Source organism: Notamacropus eugenii, chromosome 1 (genome assembly GCF_028372415.1).
Source record: "Notamacropus eugenii isolate mMacEug1 chromosome 1, mMacEug1.pri_v2, whole genome shotgun sequence".
Taxonomy (NCBI): Eukaryota; Metazoa; Chordata; class Mammalia; order Diprotodontia; family Macropodidae; genus Notamacropus; species Notamacropus eugenii.
Window position 1 is genome coordinate 729,309,928 of NC_092872.1, and position 10,743 is coordinate 729,320,670.

General features: G+C 38.2%; 1 pseudogene; it reads left to right on the top strand.

The window, feature by feature from the left end:
• The first annotated feature begins 9,171 nt into the window (after nt 1–9,171).
• LOC140528621 (mitochondrial glutathione transporter SLC25A39 pseudogene) lies at nt 9,172–10,317 on the top strand (annotated as a pseudogene).
• Nucleotides 10,318–10,743: the final 426 nt, after the last annotated feature.

Below are 10,743 nucleotides of genomic sequence, written 5' to 3' on the forward strand. Positions count from 1 at the left end.
TAGCTGTCTATTTGCCTATGTCCTCTGTCTCTCTGACCTAACTGCTCTCACTCCCTCTAAGTTCTGCTGTAGCTCTGCCTCTTCCTATTCTACCTATTTAGTCAGCTCCTCTCACCACAGGTTCCATGTGACTCAGACTTCTATGTAATCTAGACAGGTCATATAGGCCCATTAATGAATGGGAGAGATCTTCCCATTAAGAAGCAAAATTACAGTAACAACCAGCAAAAATACACCATCAACACAGTGTCACAAATTGTTCATTCATTCCCCTTGTTTTGGTTGAAAAGTTTAACATTTTTTTCTGTTACAGAAAATGATTCTATTAATATTTTCACATAAAAAGGAATCCTTTTCCATTGGCTTCCTTATAAATTCAGAAATGTGATAACTAGACCACAGAGTGTGAATAATTTCATATCTTTTTAACACAATTCAAAATTGTTTTCCAGCAGAAATAAGAACATTAACTTTGTCACCACCAATGAATTAGTGCATCTGTCTTTACATAATCCTTCCAGTGTTGATTTGACTATATGAATGACTATAAAAGCATTATTAAGTGCCTACTATTTATCAGACAGTATACTAGATACTGGGAATGCAAAGTCAAACATGAAGTAAGAGCCAATATCAAGTAACTTAAATACTAATAGGAGAAAATACATGCTTTGTTTAGTGAGGAGGAGTCTGAGGAGTCACAGGGATTGTGTGTGGAGACATAGGGAATTCCGTTGTCAAGTCTCTTTCCAAAGGTGATGGTAATATTGATATGATTTCTATGACAAAAGTAAAAGGGAGAAAAAAGGAGAGGAGTGGCCATATAGATGGCAGATATAAGAGAACATGACCCAAGATGCCTAGGATAGACGTACATATAGTCTCATGTGGGACATATAGATGGATTTTTTGAGCAACTTTGCCCTCTCAAATCAAGCTCAGTCCTGCTACAAAATTCACAAGTGAGGGGATCAATTGACACTTTTTTCTTAAAAAATTATATAAAGTACTATTGTTGAACTGTTTTAATTTGCATTCAGCAAGTCAATTTTTCTACGTGGATTCTAATGATCTATATTTCTACATTTCCAAGTTCTTTGTATATATTGACCGCTTATCCTGAGAAAATTGTTCTTCTTCTTTAGGTTCATATCAATTCCTTAAAATATTTGGATATTAGACTTATATCAGAGAAGCTTAAAATATTGTTTTCTTTAATTGGGCTTTTTAAAATTGTAATACATTCATTTGTCTTTGTGAAAAATATTTCAGTTTGTGTAATTGAATCTATGTTGTCTCATAAATTTGTCTACTGTTACCATAAATTTTCAGCAAAATGTTGAAGAGATTAAGATCTTTTTTACAGTTTTGTATTATTTTGGATTTTCCCTCTCTTTTTGTGGGTATGTGTGTCTCTTAGTTATCTATAAAATGATTTTTTTTTGTTTTATTGACCTTAGCCAGTTCCCAAATTTGTCCCCTTAAAATATTGTGAAAGATGGTGAATTTCAGGAAAATTTAACTAATGTGTTTTTGTTAAAATAAATTATCTATCTTCTTTTTATTTTAAATAGATATTCTTTCTTCTTTTTTCTCCTCCTCCTTCTTCTTCTCCTTCTCCTCTTCCCCTCCTTCTCCTTCTCCTCCTCTCCTCCTCTTACTCCTCCTCCTCCTCCTCTTCTTCTTCTTCTTCTTCTTCTTCTTCTTCTTCTTCTTCACCTTCTTCTCCTCCTCCTTTCAAGTATTCTTGATGAAAAGAACAGAGCTGAATAGAATATTTGACTTTCAGACACAAGAATCAAAAGAAGCATGTAAAGCTAAACAGGAAAGAGAAATCATAAGGGACTTATTAAAGTTGAACTGTTTATATTCCTACATGGAAAGATAATATTTATAACTGCTGAGACTTTTCTCAGTACTAGGGTAGTTGAAGGGACTGTATACATATAGACAGAGGGCACAGGGTGAGTGGAATAGGAAGGGATGATATGCAAAAAATAAAATTAAGGAGTGAGATAGGAATGTATTTGGAGAAGAAAGGAAAAAATAGAATGGGGAAAATTATCTCTCTCATAAAAGAGGGATAAAAAACTTTTACAATGTAAGGGAAGAGAGGGGAGGTGAGAGGGAAAAAGTGAATTTTACATTTGCCTTAAGGAGGGAATAACATGCACATTGAATTCACCATGAAATTTTATTTTACGCTACAGAAAAGTAGGGGAGAAGGGGGAGATGTGATGTTCATTCATAACAGGGCCCCATGCACTGATTGAATGGAATAAGGCATATCTTTCCTTTCTTCTCTTTTTTACCCAATATCCCTAAGAATTGAGGTTTGGGTTTTGTCTTTGTTTCATTGTTCCTTTTCAATTTTAATGACAGGAACCCTTATTAGACCAGAAATAAAGACATGGCTACCTTAGAGTTAGGATTACATTACAGCTGTGTAGCCAGTTAGCCCAACAGAGAAACCCTGAGACCTCATCTAAAGGGAGTTTTGGACTTGTGAATTAGTGAGATTTTGTTATATAGGAACTGAACTGAGGTACTATTCAGGAAGATTTATAAATCAATTCTTAGGTAAATGTGTGTTTATAATTCATATATATTTGAACAAAATATTCTTTAGTAAAAGTAAAATAAAAGTGAACCAGTAAGGGAGCTTTATCAGCTCTTAGTTTGAGCATAAGAAAGTGAGAGAAAGCAACTTGTTCAAGTATCAAATGAGTCAGTCCTTGGTGTCTAATTTCAGTACTTTCTCAAGATTAACATCAAATGCCTCTTAACATATTCCTCTTCATTCTATCAAGATTCTTCTAATCACTGTGTTTGAAGACTTTATGGGCATTTTTAGGTCCATTTCATTTAAAATCACCTTTGACCACCTTTTCCTTTACCTCAGTTGTTTGTGCACATTTACCTATGGTCTTTTTCAATGCCTTAAATAGTCTGTTGCAGTCCATATGGAACTTAAAAGACATGGATTTGGAGAAAAGGATTGAGTTATCCTTTTTTTTCCCCAAGATGAGATAATAATATACATTTGCCATTTCACATACAGTCTTCTGATCTACTCAACATCTGAAAATGATCAATTTATTACATGTTCATTTCAAAACAAAAAAAAAAATTAATATAAGCAAGGGATTGAGGTGGATCATAATAAATGGAAGTGGTTCCATTTAAAGATTATTTTTAATTTTTCTCCTCAGATTCATTTGCATGGAAACACAAACACACCAAATCTCCTGATAGAGAAAATGCATGTATGTACATGTGTGTGCATGGGTGTGGGTGTGGGTGTGGGTGTGGGTGGTGATGGGAATGGGAGATGTTGGTTTAAATCCAATCAGTCTTGGTAGGGTTTTTTTTCTTTTTTGGGGAACAACTATCCTTGAAAGGATTCTGAAAAGATGTAATTTACATCTACACATGTCCTCAGATGATATCTTATATGCCATCTAGCTAATGAAGGTGGTACAATTTTCGTTTTTAAATGAAATGTCAAAACACGTTTTTAATAATTTCATCGTCGGTAGAGTAAGAGAGAATTATTTAAGTAACCTGAGTGACGTTTCTAAGTCCACTGCTTACTAGATTCATGGTCTTAGGTAATCATTTAATTTTAATAAGCTTCAGTTTTCTTACATGTAAAATGAGGCTTTTGAATTAGGTGATTCCAAAGATCCCTTTCACCTCTCTATTATGATTCTGTGAACCAAGAAACATTCCACAACAGTCCTAATCTTTTGAGGTTGAGGACATTATTATTGCTGTTTTCAAAGAGGACCAATGAAGTTATGATTTTATGGCAAAATAGTGGATGATGAGTAATGTCTTGACCTGCAGACAAATTGGATTTAAGTGAGGTACAGTTACCCATAATTGGCACTCCCAGTCTCTCTTAAAGAGTAATTGAAGGTCAGTGCCAAAGCAAAAATTGGGATGACTGATGACAGCCCAGGATGAAATGGATGACCTTGGCATCTTCAATGTCTGACCAACCTCTAAACTCTCCAGAGCATTTGCTTCAATCTCCTTCATGTCAATCACAATAAATTGTTTTTGTCTACCCATTCTACTAGGGGGAGTCTTCACATAGTTGGAGGAGATATCTTACATGATGATATGGGAAAGAATATATGCTGGGTTTATAATTCAAGAAAGCTGCCTTCCTAATGCAATGGATAGCCATGAGTATTTCATACAGCAAGGTAATTAGAAAGAATAAAATGATGACAGGAGAATGAATAAAAATAAGGGGAAAAATGGATTAATTAAAATAAACTCTATCTGAATTGATTGGAATTCAAACATTTGTTAACGAAATAAAAATGTATTAAAGCAAATTTGTATAAATATTTTTCATTGTTGCCTATTCTCCTGTATTGCTCATTCTCTTTCAGGAATAGTAACTGGCTTTTTGTCATGAAACAGCATTATCTATGAAAAATTAACTTGAGATCACACAAAATTCAATGGAGAGTTGTATGCTGGAGACAAGCAGGTTGCCACTGCGAAAACCACTATTATATAGGAGAAGCCAAGTAAGGATTCAATAAAGACGTGCTTGAGCAGATCTTTTTTCTTATTCTTCTTCCATGAGTAAAAAGAAAATCGCACATGGCAAGGATGAGGATAGTCAATAAAAATCCATCAATCATCACTGGAATGCATAAGAATTCAGGACAATGGATAAAAATCTGATTGAGAATTACATGGGATGGAGAGGTGTGGATGAATTGCTATCTATATTAAAAGGGCAAATTGTGTGAATCAATGAAAAGTGTTTATTAAAAATTATCTACATGTTAGACACTGTGCTAGGCACTGTGGGTAAAAGTACAAAGAATGAAAAAAATCCTTACTCCTTAGCGAACTTACTTTCTGATGAATTAGGTTGGGTGGTGTAAATAAAATTCCAGACAGAGGGTCAGGAACACCTGACTTCAATCTGCTTTCCACATGTACTGACTGAGGAGCTCCAGACTTTTCTCATCCCTTTCCTGTCCATGCTAACAACCCATGAATTTAGGGAGTATTTCGGTAAAGATTTATTAATCACCTATAGGTGCTGGGCTAGGAAGAAAGATAATAAGAAACCTAGGTCAATGGCAGTAATTCAAATCTTCCCTTAGATTCTGACTACCTGTTCATCCCCAGGGAAATCACAGAAATTTTCTCAGTCACAATTTGTCATATTTAAAATTGGGATGATAACAATACCACCTATCTTATGGGGTTGTTATGAGAACTGAAATGAAATAGTATGTCAAACATTTTGTACACCTTATAGTACACATATATACTAGTTGCTATGTTTTCATGACCTTAAGTAAGTCACTTCAGCTCTTATTCTCAGTTCCCTTTTCTGTAAAATGAGGGAGCTGGAATCAGTGGCCTGTAAGCTTCCTTTCAGCTCTAAATCTATGAACTGGCAGATATTTGGACATAGATCTTATTTAAAAGACACTGTCTGTGTAACTGTTAAAAATCTAAAGCACATAAATTGTCATTCCTTCTTCCTAAATTGCTGATTTCCCACTCAAACTGTCTTTGAGAATAGCTATATGTTATTTGGCCAAAAACTAGAGGACTTAAAACTCATTTATATGCTTTTATCTGAAATGACTGGTTGAGAAAGCTTGTTTGGTGACTGTATAACAATGCAATACTATGGGAAAGGAATCTTGTGTTAAACTATCTACATTCTTTAGATGCCTGGTCATGAGGGAGATGCTCAGTTGCATGTGATTTAATGCATTTCCATTTTAATTAGAGATCAAAATGCAAAACTCAGCCCTCTCATTCTCTACATTTGCATCTTACCCTTGAGAAGGTTATAACATTGATATTCAAGAAGCATTCTCTAGTATCAGTTCTGTCTAGGACTCTTGTTAGGTGGAGTAAAGAAATGAACCTAGCGGGTCTGGATTATTCAACGTTCAACAAACCCCAATCTATAAGCAAAACAATGTAAAAATTTGAGGCAATCATCTATGTAGTTCATATAGACGTGGAGAAAAAAATAACAGTAATAGTAATTTCATTTTCATCATTTCAATAACTTTGATCAAGTGTGTGTGTGTGTGTGTGTGGTGTGTGTATGTGTGTGTGTGTGTGGTGTGTGTGTGTGTGTGGTGTGTGTGTGTGTGTGTGCGCGTTTGCTTTGTGGGGATAAAGGAAGGTACAGAAATTATGCAGATCACCATCCTGTTTTTAAGTTCTAATTTGGGGTCAACTACAAACTTCTTAAGAATTTGAAGAACCATGTTTGTCCCTATGTTGACTTCTCCATTTACACTATTCACTGACATAATTTAAATATTCAGTGCCCTCACCTCCCCTGCTGATTTTATTGCTTCTGTATGATGGTAGTGTGATACAATTTGACATTTGAATCACACATTAATATTCTTTATTCTCTAATCAATACATGAGATACCTCATGATGAAGGCATCCTGGGGATTGTTATCCCTATTTTACATAGAATGAAAAGAAGCTCTGTGAGATTAAATCATTTGTCCATGGTCTTCCAGCAAGTAAGTATCAGACAGGGGATTTGAGTTTTAGTGTTACCTCTCTCCATACTCATAACTATTTTTTTTTCTTCAAGCAAGTTGCTTGGAAAGGACTTTAGTCTGAAAGTCAGGAGTCCTGGGAACTAGTCTATTTATTCCCTTAAATATACCTCAAGGAAATAATTTGCTCTATGCCTTTTCTTCCTTATTTATAAAAAAAATTGCCATTGAAATAGAAATTTGCAAAATCATTCACTCCCTTTGTATCTCTTCCTTAACTATATACTATTTGCATTAAGCTAGATATTTGCTAAAATTCATGAAACTGGAGAAATCTGGAAACATTCATCTGATTCTAGAGCTGAACAGTAAAAGAGATTCATCAAATAATAGGAATTAACTCTGAGATTTTATTAGGTATTTTAAGAGTGAAGGCTTTATAAAAGGGACAGCAGTAGAGCTGTGCTTTGAAGGATCAAGAGGTTAATAATGAAAATGACAATGACGGTAAGCATTCCACGTAGAAGAATTAGCAAAGACATAATTATGGTGATAGACAAGGCATACCTTTGGAGAATAAACAGAGAAATCTAGAGGAATAAAGCAGAAAAAAAGTCATTTAGGGAATACCTAGAGGCAGCATGATCCAATGGAAATTTTGATAAACTTGGATTCCTGGGACTGTAGCTTGAGTACCAGCCCTGCTACTTTCTATGATGGCAATCAAATTAGGATCTTTTTCTGTATTTGTTTTTACTAAAAGTGCCTCTGATTGAATAATGTGATTAAAGAAGATCTTTCCCATCCATTGATGGGCTTGCCCATTGCGGGAAGCTTGATTAGGGAAGTTATTTTGTAGGAGGGTCCCAAGTACCTGTTGTTTTTTTATATTCAAGCACTGGGTCAGAGGGTTATGCCCTCTGGCTCTAAAAAGTGTATAAATACTCTGAAGGTGAGGTTTTACTTTGGGGTTTAGACTTTTAAGAAGGTTTGAGTGCCAGATGAGGACGCTGGGAAGCAGCTTTGAGGAGCCCCCCAGCTTTGAAAACTCAGATGTTAGTGCTTCTCTCTTTGGTAACTATAGTCAGACAGCTGTACCTGTCTGTTGAATTATAGTCAGGCAGAGGAAGCTATGTCTCTTGATTACTTTGGAGCTTACTGAAGTATTTCTTTGGCCAGATGAGGACTCTAGGAAGCCTCTAAAGGAACCTCCTGCCTCCCTGCCAGCTTTGAAGACCCAGATGTCTGTGCTTCCCTCTCTGGTAACTATGATCAGAGAGTTGAGATCCAACTGTCTGTTGAGTTCAGACAGAGGAAGCCATATCTGTTGATCTTTTGATTTCTCTGTATTTTCTCTGAAGTTCAGGGTGCTGACTCCCCTGAATTACATGAGTGATATGTGTGCTTGATTAAAGGAATGATACATGTGCTTAATTAAAGTGATTGTTAATTCCTGAAAAGTTTCCTTTCATTTTTATGATTGCAGATCTCAGAACCTGTGATAGCAGGCCCCCCTGTGTATGGTGGGGTGCTTACGGATACACTTAGTGACCATGGGCAGGTTCCTTAATCTTCTATACTTCAACTTTACAATGATCAGGTAGAACCTGAAAAACACTGACACCTTTTCCAGCTTTCAAAATGGCTCAAGATTAGGGGTATTATGATCCTCAAATGGGATAATGGATATAAAGCAATTTGTAGACCTTATAGCCCTACATAAAGGTGAACTATTATGGTTGTTTTTATTGTTATTAATTGTTGTTGCTGCTACTGCTGTTAGCCTACAGTTACTAGGTTTCCAGTCTCCTGGTGATGTCATTTCTTGAACCTTCTACTGCATTCCTGTTGCCTTCAAGTAATATTGATAGATTTAAGATAGGTATGTGCTTCCAAATATTTAACTGACTTGGAAGTGGTTGTATGCACATGCATTCACTTTTAGATTAATTTCCATTATTATTTTATTAAGTCTAGATAATCCATAAAATATTGATGAAGTTCTATTTTGTGTTTTCATTTCTGTGGTGCAAACGCTCACACTGAAAATGCAACAGTGGCCTCCTCCATGGCAAAACGAATTAAAATTAGCTAGAGCATTCCGCTCTTCCAACTCCTGGCCCCTATTCTAAATACAAGACTTAGTATATGGATCTGATGCAATAATGAATGCAAAAAGTACTTAAAAAATTTAAATCATATAAATTAAATACATTATACATAAATAAACCAGAATTATATAAATTGAATGATATAAATCATAGAAGTATAGATTTAGAGCCAGAAACAGTAGACAATGGAGTTTAATCCCTTCACTGGACAGGTAACAAATTGAACCAGCTCATCCAGGTAATAAGTTTTTAAGGGAAAATTTGAACTCAGATTTTCCTGACATCAAGTCCAACACTCTAACCCACTGAGCCAAAAGGTGAAGAGTATTAAAGAGAATAGGGGGAAAATAGGACAGAGGAGTAGAATGCAAATTCTTTTTATAATTTTTGAAAAAGCACTTAGTGAGGAGGCGGGAGCCCCGCGGTCGGGAGCCTGGTGCGGGGAGCGAGAGCTGGCAGAAGCGGGGCGTCCAGAGCCACGGGCCCCACTCCCAGAGTGGCAGTGACCTCGCCCGGCGGAGGCGGCGGCTCGAGGACGCGGAGCCCCCGTGGGCCTGGGGCAGGCAAGAGACAGTGTCATGGCAAAGAAGGCACCTGGGGGCACTAGTCCCCTGCAGCAGATGGTGGCATCAGGCACGGGGGACCTTTTTACCTCCATTTTTATGACCCCCCTGGATGTGGTAAAGGTCCGACTCCAGTCCCACCAGTGGGCTGGCACAGTCCCAGGGATCCTGGAGCATCCCCTGTACTAAATAGAAATGTATGCTTTACCGCAATGGCATTCTAGAGCCCCTCTATCTGTGTCAGAATGGGTCTCGATGTACTGTCTGGTGCCAACATCCCGCCTACTTCACAGGCACCATGGATGCCTTTGTGAACATTATTAGGCGCGAAGGTGCCAGGACCTTGTGGAGTGGCCTTCCTGCAACTCTAGTGATGACAGTGCCCGCCACCGCCATTTACTTTACCACCTATGACCAACTTAAGGGTTTCTTATGTAGCCGAGCTGTTACTTCAGACCTTTATGCACCCATGGTGGCAGGAGCTATGGCCCGATTGGGCACCGCGACTGTGATCAGCCCCCTGGAGCTAGTGAGAGCAAAACTTCAGGCCCAGCATCTGTCCTACCGTGAACTTGGGGCCTGAGTCAGGGCAGCAGTATCCCAAGGTGGCTGGCGCTCTCTGTGGCTTGGCTGGGGTGCCACTGCATTGAGGGATGTGCCTTTTTCAGGCTTGTACTGGTTTAACTATGAGTTAGCGAAGACGTGGCTATGCAAGATGGCATCCAAGGACCGAACTTCAGTCAGTATCAGCTTTGTGGCTGGAGCTTTCTCAGGAACAGTGGCCACTGTGCTCACACTGCCTTTTGACGTGGTGAAAACAGCGTCAGATGGAGCTGGGAAGTGTGGGAGCCTTGAGAGTGACATCCCCACGTTTCCCTTCCACCTGGCTTCTGCTCCGACGAATTCAATCTGAGTCTGGGGCCAGCGGACCCTTTGCAGGCTTCCTCCCACGGATCTTCAAAGCATCCCCCTCTTGTGCCATCATGATCAGCACCTATGAATTTAGCAAACATTTTTTCCAGAGACTGACCCTGGAAAAATGCCCTTGGGGACCCTGAGGGGAGAATGGGAGAGAGAAATGGAAGATACCAACCTCCAAGGTCTCCTGAGGAGACCAACTGTGGCCCTCGGCAGGAAGAGGGAACTTAGACAAACCTTTCTTATCATGGGGGCTTGTGACGCAGAGTGTCACCTTCTGTTCTGTATGGTTGAGGGTGAGTGACATGACCATTCCACCTTCCCTCCGACCTGGCAGTACTAGGGCACCATGCAGGGAACAAAACTCCCCTCTTTTTTCATATTTTCTTCCCACTTTCCTACAGACCAAATGCCCCCAGCTCTTGGTTTATCCCCTCCTTCCTCAGAAACAGAATCTGCTGTTGCCCCTTTGTTTTTTCCTCTGGACATCTGTCTCAGTCCCTGGTCCTGCTTTGTCTTAATCTCCCTCTTGTTGAATCCTTTAGATCCAAAAATGATGCTTTCCTGTAAAAAAAAAAAAAAAAAGCACTTAGTAGGGTACTTCATGCACGAAAAATATGGCTTTCCTT